This window comes from Bos grunniens, chromosome 5 (genome assembly GCF_055505025.1).
Source record: "Bos grunniens cultivar Pamir isolate PY7600 chromosome 5, Bosgru_T2T1.0, whole genome shotgun sequence".
In the NCBI taxonomy this organism is placed as follows: Eukaryota; Metazoa; Chordata; class Mammalia; order Artiodactyla; family Bovidae; genus Bos; species Bos grunniens.
In genome coordinates, this window is record NC_141169.1 from 18,883,068 (window position 1) to 18,896,732 (window position 13,665).

General features: G+C 39.6%; 1 long non-coding RNA gene across 4 annotated transcripts in view; it reads left to right on the forward strand.

Annotated features, from left to right (window-relative positions):
* Positions 1-13,665, forward strand: part of LOC147371366 (uncharacterized) — a 178,302-nt gene that overhangs the window by 21,036 nt on the left and 143,601 nt on the right. For all 4 annotated transcript variants that reach the window (XR_015164784.1, XR_015164780.1, XR_015164785.1 and 1 more), the window contains exon 3: positions 10,007-10,085. This is a non-coding gene — a long non-coding RNA (uncharacterized LOC147371366). The remainder of the gene's footprint in view (positions 1-10,006; positions 10,086-13,665) is intronic.

Below are 13,665 nucleotides of genomic sequence, written 5' to 3' on the forward strand. Positions count from 1 at the left end.
GCCTGGCAGGCTACTGTCCATGGGGGTCGCAAGAGTCGGACACGACTTAGCAACTAAACCCCACCACACTGTTAATAGGAACATTATAGCCTACCACAAATAATATATGGTGGAAATCGCATATAAACTTCTAATCCTAGTCTACTAAGGGACTTTTTGAAACTCTTGTTTGCTTAAAGGAGTTCCTTTTCCCTCTCTTCTTCCCTGTCTCCATCCTCCTCCCTTCTTCCCACCTTCTCTCTCTCCCAGTTCTACCAACCCTCTTCTTTGTGCACTAAGCATTCTGTATTTAAATTATTTCCTTATATCAAAATCCTTTTAAATTAAATGCATTAATTTTTTAAACAAGACACCAATTGATTAATATTATTATTATATTATAAACAAGAAAGTTTTTGTTACTCAGTCATGTCCAACTCTGCAATCACATGGACTGTAGCCAGCCAGGCTCCTCTGTCCATGGAATTCTCCAGAAAGAATACTGGTGTGGGTTGCCATTTCCTTCTCCAGGGTTAAACAAGAGAATTAACCCTGGAGAATTAACTTTTTTAAGCAAGAGAACAATTGATTGTTTCATTTTTATCTATAAAATACATTTCTGTTTCAGAATACTTGAAAAAATACTAGAAGATACAAAGGTAGTTCAGTTCAGTCATTCAGTCGTGTCCAACTCTTTGTGGCGCCATGGACTGCAGCACACCAGGCTTCCCTTTCCATCACCAACTCCATCCAGTCGGTGATGCCATCCAGCTATCTCATTGTCTGTCATCCCCTTCTCCTCCTGCCTTCAATCTCTCCCAGCATCAGGGTCTTTTCCAATGAGTCAGTTCTTCACATCAGGTGGCCAAAGTATTGGAGTTTCAGCTTCAGCATTAGTCCTTCCAGTAAATATTCAGGACTGATTTCCTTTAGGATTGACTGGTTGGGTTTCCTTGCAGTCCAAGGGACTCTCAAGAGTCTTCTCCAACACTACAGTTCAAAAGCATCAATTCTTTGGTACTCAGCTTTCTTTATAGTCCAACTCTCACATCCATACATGACTATCAGAAAAAACATAGCCTTGACTAAATGGATCTTTTTGGCAAAGTAGTGTCTCTGCTTTTTAATATAGTGTCTAGCTTGGTCATAGCTTTTCTTCCAAGGAGCAAGGGTCTTTTAATTTCATGGCTGCAGTCACCATCTGTAGTGATTTGGGAGCCCAAGAAAATAAAGACTGTCACTGTTTCTATTGTTTCCCTATCTGTTTGCCATGAAGTGATGGGATCGGATGCCATGATCTTTGTTTTCTGAATGTTGAGTTTTAAGTCAACTTTTTCACTCTCCTCTTTCACTTTCATCAAGAGGCTCTTTAGTTCTTCTTTGCTTTCTGCCATAAGGGTGGTGTCATCTGCATATCTGAGGTTATTGATATTTCTCCCAGCAATCTTGATTCCAGCTTATGCTTCATCCAGCCTGGCATTTTGCATGATACACTGTACATAGAAGTTAAATACACAGGGTGACAATATACAGCCTTGATGTACTCCTTTTCCTATTTGGAACCAGTCTGTTCCATGTCCAGTTCTAACTGTTGCAGCTTGACCTGCATACAGATTTCTCAGGAGGCAGGTCAGGTGGTCTGGTATTCCCATCTCTTTAAGAATTTCCCACAGTTTGTTGTGATCCACACAAAGGCTTTGGCATAGTCAATAAAGCAGAAGCAGATGTTTTTCTGGAACTCTCTTGCTTTTTTGATGATCCAACAGATGTTGGAAATATGATCTCTGGTTCCTCTGCCTTTTATAAATCCAACTTGAACATCTGGAAGTTCATAGTTCACATACTATTGAAGCCTGGCTTGGAGAATTTTGAGCTTTACTTTTCCAGCATTGAGATGAGTGCAATTGTGTGGTAGTTTGAACATTCTTTGGGATTGGAATGAAAACTGACCTTTTCCAGTCCTATGGCCACTGCTGAGTTTTCCAAATCTGCTGGCATATTGAGTGAAGCACTTTCACAGCATCATCTTTTAGGACTTGAAATAGCTCAACTGGAATTCTATCACCTCCACTGGTTTTGTTTGTAGTGATGCTTCCTAAGGCCCACTTGACTTCGCATTCCAGGATGTCTGGCTCTAGGTGAGTGATCACACCATCATGGTTATCTGGGTCATGAAGATCTTTTTTGTATAGTTCTGTGTATTCTTGTACCTTTTCTTAATATCTTCTGCTTCTATTAGGTCCATACCATTTCTGTCCTTTATTGTGTCCATCTTTGCATGAAACATTCCCTTGGTATCTGTAATTTTCTTTAAGAGATCTCTAGTCTTTCCTATTCTATTTTTCCCTCTATTTCTTTGCACTGGTCACTGAGGAAGGCTTTCTTATCTCTCCTTGCTCTTCTTTGGAACTCTGCATTCAAATGGGTATATCTTTCCTTTTGTCCTTTGCGTTTAGCTTCTCTTCTTTTCTCAGCTATTTGTAAGGCCTCCTCAGACAACCATTTTGCCTTTTTACTTTTCTTTTTCTTCAGAATGGCCTTGATCACTGCCTCCTGTACAGTGTCACGAACCTCCATCCAAAGTTCATCAGGCACTCTATCAGATCTAAACCCTTGAATTTATTTCTCACTTCCATTGTATAATTGTAAGGATTTCGGTTTAGGTCATTCCTGAGTGGTCTAGTGGTTTTCTATGGTGGAGAGTTCTGTCAAAACGTCATCCACTGGAGAAGGGAATGGCAAACTACTTCAGTATTCTTGCCTTGAGAACCCCATGAACAGCATGAAAAGGCAAAAAGATAGGATACTGAAAGATGAACGCCCCAGGTCGGTAGGTGCCCAATATGCTACGGGAGATCAATGGAGAAAACAACTCAAGAAAGAATGAAGTGATGGGGCCAAAGCAAAAACAACACACAGTTGTGGATGTGACTGGTGATGGAAGTCAAGTCCAATGCTGTAAATAGCAATATTGCATAGGAATCTGGTGTCATAGGAATCTGCATAGGAATTCATGTCAGGTCCATGAATCAAGGCAAATGGAATTGGTAAAGAGGAGATGGCAAGAGTGCTGCTGCTGCTGCTAAGTCGCTTCAGTCGTGTCCGACTCTGTATGACCCCATAGACGGCCCACCAGGCTCCCCCGTCCCTGGGATTCTCCAGGCAAGAACACTGGAGTGGGTTGCCATTTCCTTCTCCAATGCATGAAAGTGAAAAGTGACAGTGAAGTCGCTCAGCCATGTCCGACTCCTAGCGACCCCATGGACTGCAGCCCACCAGGCTCCTCCATCCATGGGATTTTCCAGGCAAGAGTACTGGAGTTGGGTGCCATTGCCTTCTCCGGCAAGAGTGCACATCGACATTTTAGGAATCAGTGAACTAAAATGGACTGGAATGAGTGAATTTAACTCAGATGACCATTATATCTACTACTGTGGGCAAGAATACCTTAGAAGAAATGGAGTAGCCATCATAGTAAACAAGAATCCAAAATGCAGTACTTGAATGAAATCTCAGAAATGACAGAATGATCTCTGTTCATTTCCAAGGCAAACCATTCAATATCACAGTAATCCAAGCCTATGCCCTGACCAGTAATGCTGAAGAAGGTGAAGCTGAACAGTTCTATGAAGACCTACAAGACCTTCTAGAACTAACATCTGCAAAAGATGTCCTTTTCATCATAGAGGGCTGGAATGCAAAAGTAGGAAGTCAAAAGACACCTGGCTGCTAACTCGCTTCAGTCGTGTCCGACTCTGTGAGACCCCATAGACGGCAGCCCACCAGGCTCCCCCGTCCCTGGGATTCTCTAGGCAAGAACACTGGAGTGGGTTGCCATTTCCTTCTCCAATGCATGAAAGTGAAAAGTGAAAGTGAAGTCGCTCAGTCGTGTCCGACTCTTGGCGATCCCATGGAATGCAGCCTACCAGGCTTCTCCTTCCATGGAATCCCATGGAAGAGTACTGGAGTGGGGTGCCATCACCTTCTCTGAAAGATACCTGGAGTAACAGGCAAATTTGGCCTTGGAGTACAAAGTGAAGCAGGTCAAAGGCTAACAGAGTTTTCTCAAGAGCATGCACTGGTCATAACACCCTCTTCCAACAACACAATAGAAGACTGTATATATGGACATCACCAGATGGTCAATACCAAAATCAAATTGATTATTTTCTTTGCAGCCAAAGATGGAAAAGCTCTATACAGTCAGCAAAAACAAGACCGGGAGCTGACTGTGGCTCAGATCATGAACTCCTCATTGCAAAATTCAGACAAAGACAGTAAACAAACGTATATTCAATAATAACCAAATGCCATCAAACCCTCATTAAAATTGTTTAATATGCCCAGCTCTTAAACATGTTGGTGTCAAAGTACCCATTAGCCAGTATTGATCTTGTCATCTGAATATGTGGAGCCTTCCTGCTTTATGAAATTTGCTGAGTATCCTCTGACACCTGTCCTTATTTTCTGTTGGCCCAGAGCTAGTGGTTGGATTATATCTCAACTTCTTTTGTAAAAAAGTCTAACTTCCAGTTTGATTTTCACCAAATTTATGATTTTCTATTGGCGAACACCAAAAATATCTTTGTACTTCATGGTTGATATTATTAAACACTGCCTTTAACGGCTTCATGACTTTTTACCCATTTTATCTCTACTATCATGTAGACTTTTAAGTGTAGACTTAATAGTCATAATAAAGTATAAGCTATTCTGCATACCAACATGCATAGTTAGTAGCTAAACATCATGGTTATGTACTCTGAGTGGTTCTGTTATTGCCATTTTCTTCTTCCCCCCAATAACCTGGGTGGGGCATGAGTGAGAAATACATCTTTGTGGTTTAAACCACAGATATTTGGGGAAATTTTTAATTATTGCATTGTAAATGAAATTATCCTAATGGTTACAACTATCCTGCCAAAGAACTCTTGAAGCGCGTGAGTGGAGAGGATATGGGAAATTCTAGGGAAACAGCTTATTGAAAGTTATCTTTTTATTTACCTCATGAGACCATCTGAAGACTTCATGTCTACATGCCATTGTTTCAGTTGCTAACATTGAACTTGACATGGTGACTGACTACCCACCCCTAGCTCTTTAGATACAGCAAAAAAATAAGATGCCCTTAAACCTGATCTCTCACAGTAACACTTTTCTGCCTAAGGGATGATGTGAAGGAACTGGGAGGGAAGGAATAGAACATAATTAACACCTCCCACCCCCAGCATACCCAAGGCTTATATTCAATCAAAAAACGAGAACATATATATTCAATGACACAAAATACAAACCATCAAGGGGTGGAAATGTGCTAGCAGTGTCACATCACAACTCAGCTGTAGCCCTTATCTAGAAAAGATTAAATCAAATTATAAATTGGAAGGAAATGATGAGTAGTTTAAGAACAGAATCTTAGGGAAATGAAAATATATTTCAAATTTTCAAACATTAGGACAGCAGAAACTCTATTATCATGACTTGTAGGAAATTTAGGAGAGCTATCTAGAGCCCAATGTGGAATTTAAAACTCTATTACACATTTTCCCTAATAGACTATTGGAAATAAATTATTCACGACTTAGAAATCACTGAAGGATTTTTTTTCCCCTTTAAATATGATTCAGGGAAAAAACCTACAAGATGTCCATAATTTTACCTATCATCTTTGAAACAAACTCTATGCTGACAAGCTGTGTGCTGACAATACATTTAAGATCACCTGAATGTTTTTGGCAAAATATCACAATATACTTGTATCTTGGTACATCAAAGCTGTTTCTAACTTTCAGATACTTTAGCTCCTTGTTGAAAGTACATGTTATGGAAGTATACATTTGAAAGGTACTATAAAACTGAGCACGTAAAATGAATCTTCAGTCTTATTTAACATTTCCTGGTGTGATTTCCATGGCTGTTGTTCTAAATATTACTTCAGTCTGAGCTTGTTTTTAAAGACATGTGCAGTGTTTTTAATTTTTCATCAGCTTTGCAGATACAGAAACTGTGATTATAGTCTGTGTGCTTTTACTTAGATGTAGAGGCTGTAAAAATACTCTCAAAAATTGATAATCAGTAAATTTTTTTATATGAGGATGCAGTGACTATTGCAAAATCCTTCTTTAACTTAAGGACATGAAACTATGTCTACATTTTTCTGTCATTTCCTTTCAATTTCCCTGAAAGTTTAAATATGCCACTCAGCACGTTCTGTAAGTTACCCTTCAAAAAATAAAGTTAAAATAACACTGCTCCAGAGACATGACCCAATCTCTTAGCTCTCTAACTTTAAACTTTTATGTCCTTGTATGCCTTTTGTAGCAAAATTTAGTGCACCAGGATTTCTACAATGTCTAGTCTTATTTTGCAGATATCCATAACACATGCACAGATAATGCATATGTGTGTTTGAATATCTTCTGGAGGCAGTTTCTCTAAGATATCTTTAAATAATGCCCTGTAGTCTGTCCTAAGTGGCCTAAGTGATTAAAATGCAAAATTCCAGGATGTGACTATTTGTGAGCAAATTCATTACACTATTGACATTTTACAATCCAGCATCTTATAACAGATAAACAGTAATAAAATAACTGTGCTTATCCAGCAAAGGATAAGTAACATAGCATATATTTAGAAATCTTCAAGAGGCTATAATTGGATGGTACTACCATCCCAATAGAGATAATTAACTTGAAATTTTATTATAACTATTTATACACATTACTCTCAACCTGAGACCTTTTAATATGCCATTATGTCACTGTTCTTAGTGAGAAAATTACTCAAAGTATATTTATAGATTTATAAACAACTGTTAAAAAACTTATAAATCAATTAGTATAGATTAGGCCTAGGTTGATTCATTTCATCCTAACAACTTATAAATTAGGGGTTTACTAAATGTGCTAAAGCAGTAAAGTAGAACTGTTCATTTATTTTGGGGACTGGTTGTTTTGAGTTTTACTTTTAATAAAGTCAGCTTAAGAAATAAACTGCCCATCAGGTTCTGTTTCTTTTGCCCTCCTCACATGGAAGTATACCTAAAATACAAAATTGCCTAGCTTCTGTCATGTAGAACTATCAAGCGTTTTAAATTAAGCTAAAGGTTATTAGATCCTTGATGTGAGCATCTTGCAAAAGTAAAAAAAAAAAAAAAATTATAGTCTTGATTCTGTCACAGACTGCTGCTGCTGCTGCTGCTGCTACTAAATCGCTTCAGTCGTGTCCGACTCTGTGTGACCCCATGGACGGCAGCCCACCAGGCTCCCCCGTCCCTGGATTCTCCAGGCAAGAACTCTGGAGTGGGTTGCCATTTCCTTCTCCATGTCACAGACTAGTTTTCTGAATTGAAGCATCTGACTCAACCTCTTTGAAGTTCTAACATCTACAAAAGAAAGAGGCTGAAGGTGGGTGTGGGGTTGCTCCAGCTCTGCATTCTTTGTCCATCAGTCAACTTTCTGTTTTTGATTTTTTTATCTGATGAAGAGTTGATTTCTTAAGAAGTTATTAGGCAATTTTAATCTTAAGAGCAGTGCTCCCAAATCTAGACACAGTAAAACATTATATACTACAACTCTTGAATGTAGTTACTCCAACGAATACTTTCTTTGCCCGTGTGCCAGTCGATAGCCCATTTGCCCCTTGATCTGTTCCCCTTTCTCCTCCAGTTCTGCTCTGTTTCAGAGGTTGAACATAGCGATCTAGATTTCCCAAACTCCCTCACTGAAGCATATGTCCTTGACTCCCTTCACCAGAGAACATGCTGTAGGAAGGTTGGGAAGCTGAGTGTGACCAGCGGTGGTGCCTTTAGGATCTGCCTCAGCTCTGGAGCTGAGGCCCCTTGCTCCATAGGCAGCCTGCAGTCAGTGACTGAGCATGGTCAGGACAGAAGATTCCCCTGTGGAGAATTTATGTGATGGAGCAAATTGTTAGACTGGTTGAGTCTTTCTCAAGACTCTCTGACCGTCTGAGACCCTTAGTACCCAGTGCTTTGATCTGCCTCCTCTCTTTTCACAGGTCCCATTTTATCTCTGAGTCTGCAGGCTTTCTTTACTGTTCCTTCCCTTTATCTTTCATCGGTGTTCAGTCAAATCAATTGAACTTCTAAATCCATCTTGACATCTCCTTTCCAGAGGACAGGAATTTATGCATTTGTTGATTACTTCTGACTCCATGCAGCCAATAGGATACACTGAAGGGAGACTGGAGGGAGGAAGCAAGAGAGACCCTTGTACTTCTCTCCTGCTGTCTCCACTAAAGGAGGCATCCCAGTGTGGCTGCACCTCCTCCTTCCTGACACTAGCCCCGGCCACATGGCTACTTTTTCTGTGAGTCTCGTTTCCTGTCTAACTAAGTGGTTTCTAGGCTCCAGTAGCACAACCTTCTCCCAGCTGCTTTAAGGACACTGGTAGCTTCCTGTTATCATTAACATTCTGTTACTTCATTATCCTTTATCCCCAGGATTGCCATCTGGTAAAAGGCAGTTACCAAGCACTATCTTTTGGTACTTTGGTGTCTTCCTATTGTCTACCTGAGCTCTGAGTCACTTGAGGACGGCAAGTGTCCTCTTAATTTCCTTTCAAACTGCCTCCTACACTTCGCTTTTTTGGAGCATTGTACCACTGCTCTTCTGGTGAAAGACTACTTCCCTCTTTTCTTTCAGATAGTGTTCCTTCTCTCCCTTGCGGTGCCCCAAATTAAGGCAAGCCCACCTCCCTCCCTGGCCATGGGTTTCAGGCTGTGAATCCAGTCTCAGCCAATCAGAATCATTTTCCAGGACTTGTTAAAGATGCTGGAGAGCAAGGATTCTCCTTATGAGCTTGTGGCTATCGAGGGCTATGCAACCCATACCTGCCTGGGGCCATGTTGTGGAAAGAGCCTATCTGAAGATGGGGCTAACATCAAAGGACAGAGACCTAAGAACACTTTTTAAGCTCCTAGGTAAATATGGGAAGAATGCAGTATTAACTGCAAAGTGCAAATCAACCCCCAAAACTCTCCCATCAGAAAAGTCTTTTTCTTCCAGCTTGCCAAAAGGGAATTTTAAGTAGAGTGGTGTGGTGGTAGGAGAGGAAGTCATGGGAGATAAAGTTAATTTGGGGTCATGGGCACAGAACAGGAAGCTAAATATGGGTTTCTGGATAGTTGCTGAAGAGTGAAACAACTTCAGAAACACAGCACCCAGCAGACATTGACTTATCTCCACAGTGTTCATTTCTGTGTTTCTGGCCCTTTCTGCCACTTATGATGTCTGTACATTTGTTCATTTTATTACATTGTGACGAATCTTCCCTAACTCTTTGAAGTCAGAGCCCTTTAGTTTTACCACCACCGGGTGCTGACATCTGTGACTAAACTCCCTAGTTGCTTTGGAATTTTTTTGAACCAGTTGCTATAAATTAGAGAAAAGGAGCTTGTCTAAAATTAAACTGTTTATTCATAAAACAATAACATTTTTGTGGTAAGAAATAAAACAGATTTCAAATGCCTATGAGTGAATTGTTGAAAATAACATCTAAACAATTATCTATATTTTCCTTAATTTTGAATGAACTGTTTTAGCATATGTTTTGTTTAATGCTGTAGATATATGGGCTATCGTCACTGAATAACTTACTCCGTGCCGTGAATAGATAGGTTTCTGTTCAGCTGGGATTTAAGATCAGTGTTTTTTCCCCACTAAGTTACATAAACTTTACTTAGGCTAGAAAATTTTTCTTTTAGCTGCTCTGAACTTCTAGCACTAAATTGACCACTTACCTGGACCCGCTTTGGTTTTCTGAGTGAATCCCTTGTGAATTATCATGTTTGTCCTAATCTTCGTAAGAACACTTAACATTTGTACCACCAAATAAAGTATTGTTTGAATCAGTTAGAACTTAAAAAAAAAAAAAAGTTATTGACATGCTTTGGTTACTCATAATCATACTGTTTGTGATTAAATAGAATAAGTTAAATATATTACTTATACCCAGTTATAAGCAGTTATTTATACTTGTGAGCAAATGACTATAAATTATTATTTCAGAATTTCAGCTGACTTTGACTTCTTTGACACATCAGCAGTGAGCAGATTGAATCTTGAAGGGTATTTCTTGACTAGAGTGGTGAGTACATGGTTGTTCAATCTAGTGTTCTTTATTTACCTGTACATTTATGTTTTTATATGTATATTTTGCAATAATATTTGATAAAATTATACATATATATGCTTTTATATAGGCTGATCTTCCTCTTTCTCAAGATTCTCTTTCTTTTATTTAGGGCAGGGTGAGCACAGAAAGGGAAAATGAGCTCTTTTTTCCCATTAGACTATTTGAGGGAGGGGAATCTGTGAACACTTGCAGATGGAATATCTTTGTCTTATTAACTGCAGTTTTTAAGTATCTGTCTCCTTGGTTGATTGGAAACTCCATGAGTACAAAGACTGTCTCTGGTCTCTTCTGGTGTGGTCCCAGTGCTGGCACAATGTTTTGTTCAATGTAGATGCCTAAACCTTCTCTGGTGAAGTATAGAATTCATGAAATTATCATTGAATAAATGCATCCTTCAAACATTTTCACTCAGATAGGATTCAATACCTAGAATTACTTTTGGCTTTCTTTATGATTTTAAGTAAGTTACATCTCTCAGACTCATTTTTCTCATGATAATATCATCTTTAATAAGGTTGTCCTGAGGATCAAACATAATTAGGTAAAGTATCAAGCACAGTATTGCCATCTCCTGAGTCCTCCATGGTTACCATATTGGGGATCTTTGGTAGCACTCCAGAAATATCAGAAAACTTGTCTTAAAAAGCTAAAGTGTTCATACTGAATTGTTTTCTATCAAATGAGATCTTTAAGCACTCTCCTATGGTTGTAATTCCATTATAGAATTCAGTTGTATGAGAAGGACTGACAGAGAAATAGTTTATAAGCCCACTATTACCACTTAAAATAGTAACATAATTTAGCAGCACACAAAAGGGTAGTAAGAGTTAATTTAGGTATCAGATATTGTGTTCAACCCACAGAAAGTGTGATTTGTCATGCCAGTGTATGAACACATCCAGATCACATCTTTTCCCACGTCTCACATTAGGCCACAGCAGACTTTCCACATCCATGAGGTATTAAAACAACATGTCAAGGCCGTTTTAGATTTAATGGCAGAATGCATCTTCCCCTGCAAGGGAGATGAACTTTGAGCTGGGCAGAAATGACTATCCTATCCAGTTGAAAAGAAACAGGAGGCACCAAAGCTTCAACTGTCGTTCAGAACAAAGTAAAACAGTACCTGGATGTTTGGGGATTCCTTTGGCACTGGTCTGTAATGAGGTGGAGGAAACTAATGCCAGACACATATAATTTTGCCAGCCAGAGAAAAAAAAATCAGCATCATTTTAAGGGTGTGCTTTTCCAAGGTTAGTCCAACCCTCTCTGGTTTGCTATTTGCAACTTCAAGATTAACTGGAATCTTCTAGATATGCTTCTTAACAGAAAAAAAATATATATGTATATACATTGAAGAAATGAAAGGAAAATAATGTAAAAAAAAAAGGTAAATAAGTTTGTCCAACAAACTTCACAGTTATGTAACTTTTACGAGGCTATGAAATATTTAGATAGCCTGTTTTTTGCAAAAGTCATCTTGTGTTTGGCTGTTGCTTCTTCATGTTCCACCCCGTGCAAACAATCCTTTCTTCAACCTCAGTTCCCTCTGGTTATGCTTACATTTAGAATCAAATTCCCTTTCCCTTCCTCCTCCTTCTCTAGCTTCTTCCTTTGCACTCTTTCAACAAACTCTTATTGAGTGCTGACGGTGGGTAGGTACTTCACTAAAACCTTTGATAAATTATCTCATATTCTTCATGATAACCTTGGGAGGTAAATAATATTATTTTTCCCCATTAAACAAGAAACAGCTACTAGAAATTAACACTTGGGAAAGTAAGAGGTTTGTTCTGGGGTTCAAGGCCACACAGGTATAACGTGGTAGAGCTGAGCTTCATTTACATTGCCTTCCAATTCTGTACTCTTTAATACCAAGTAAGCAATGCTATCTTACTTGTGTGCAAAGAGCATCCAAATAGAGAGATAAATGTCTTTTCATATATGCAAAAACATCTATTTCTGCTTTATTGACTATGCCAAGGCCTTTGACTGTGTAGATCACAATAAACTGTGGAAAATTCTTAAAGAGATGGAAATACCAGACCACCTGACCTGCCTCTTGAGAAACCTATATGCAGGTCAGGAAGCAACAGTTAGAACTGGACATGGAACAACAGACTGGTTCCAAATAAGAAAAGGAGTACTTCAAGGCTGAATGTTGTCACCCTGCTTATTTAACTTATATGCAGAGTACATCATGAGAAACGCTGGGCTGGAAGAAGCACAAGCTGGAATCAAGATTGCCAGGAGAAATATCAATAACCTCAGATATGCAGATGACACCGCCCTTAGGGCAGAAAGTGAAGAGGAACTAAAGAGCCTCTTGATGAAAGTGAAAGAGGAGAGTGGAAAAGTTGGCTTAAAGCTCAACATTCAGTAAACGAAGATCATGCCATCTGGTCCCATCACTTCATGGGAAATAGATGGGGAAACAGTGGAAACAGTGTCAGACTTTATTTTGGGGGGCTCCAAAATCACTGCAGATGGTGATTGCAGCCATGAAATTAAAAGACGCTTACTCCTTGGAAGGAAAGTTATGACCAAGCTAGACTGCATATTCAAAAGCAGAGACATTACTTTGCCAACAAAGGTCCATTTAGTCAAGGCTATGGTTTTTCCAGTGGTCATGTATGGATGTGAGAGTTGGACTATAAAGAAAGCTGAGCACAGAAGAATTGATGCTTTTGAACTGTGGTGTTGGATAAGACTCTTGAGAGTCCCTTGGACTGCAAGGAGATCCAACCATTCCATTCTGAAGGAGATCAGTCCTGGGTGTTCATTGGAAGGACTGATGCTAAAGTTGAAACTCCAATACTTTGGCCACCTCATGTGAAGAGCTGACTCATTGGAAAAGACCCTGGTGCTGGGAGGAATTGGGGGCAGGAGGAGAAGGGGATGACAGTGGATGAGATGGCTGGATGGCATCACTGACTCAATGGATGTGAGTTTCAGTAAACTCCGGGAGTTGGTGATGGACAGGGAGGCCTGGAGTGCTGCGATGCATGGGGTTGCAAAGAGTCGCATATGACTGAGTGACTGAACTGACTGAACTGAAGTCTCCTAAATCTCAGAAGTCTACATTAAACATTTTTCCAAACTTGCATATTGACAGCAGGTCAGAGAATGGTGAAGCATTTTACTAAAGAAAGTTGGCAGTACATGAAGTGATGCTGAATATCACAAGTCATTCCATCTGTCCTAAGTCACTTCAGTAGTATCTGACTCTTTGTGACCCTTTGCACTGTAGCCTGCCAGTCTCCTCTGTCCATAGGATTCTCCAGGCAAGGATACTGGAGTGGTTTGCCATTTCCTCCTCCGGGGGATCTTCCTTACCCAGGGATTAAACCTGTGTCTCCTGCATTTGCAGGCAGGTTCTTTATCACTGGCTCCATCTGAGGGATATGCAAAATAAAATCACAATGAGATATTGCCTCACATTTGTTAGAATGGCCATCATCAAAAAGTCTACAAACAATAAATGCTGGAAAGGGTATGGAGAAAAGGGAACACTCTTGCACTGTTGGTGGGA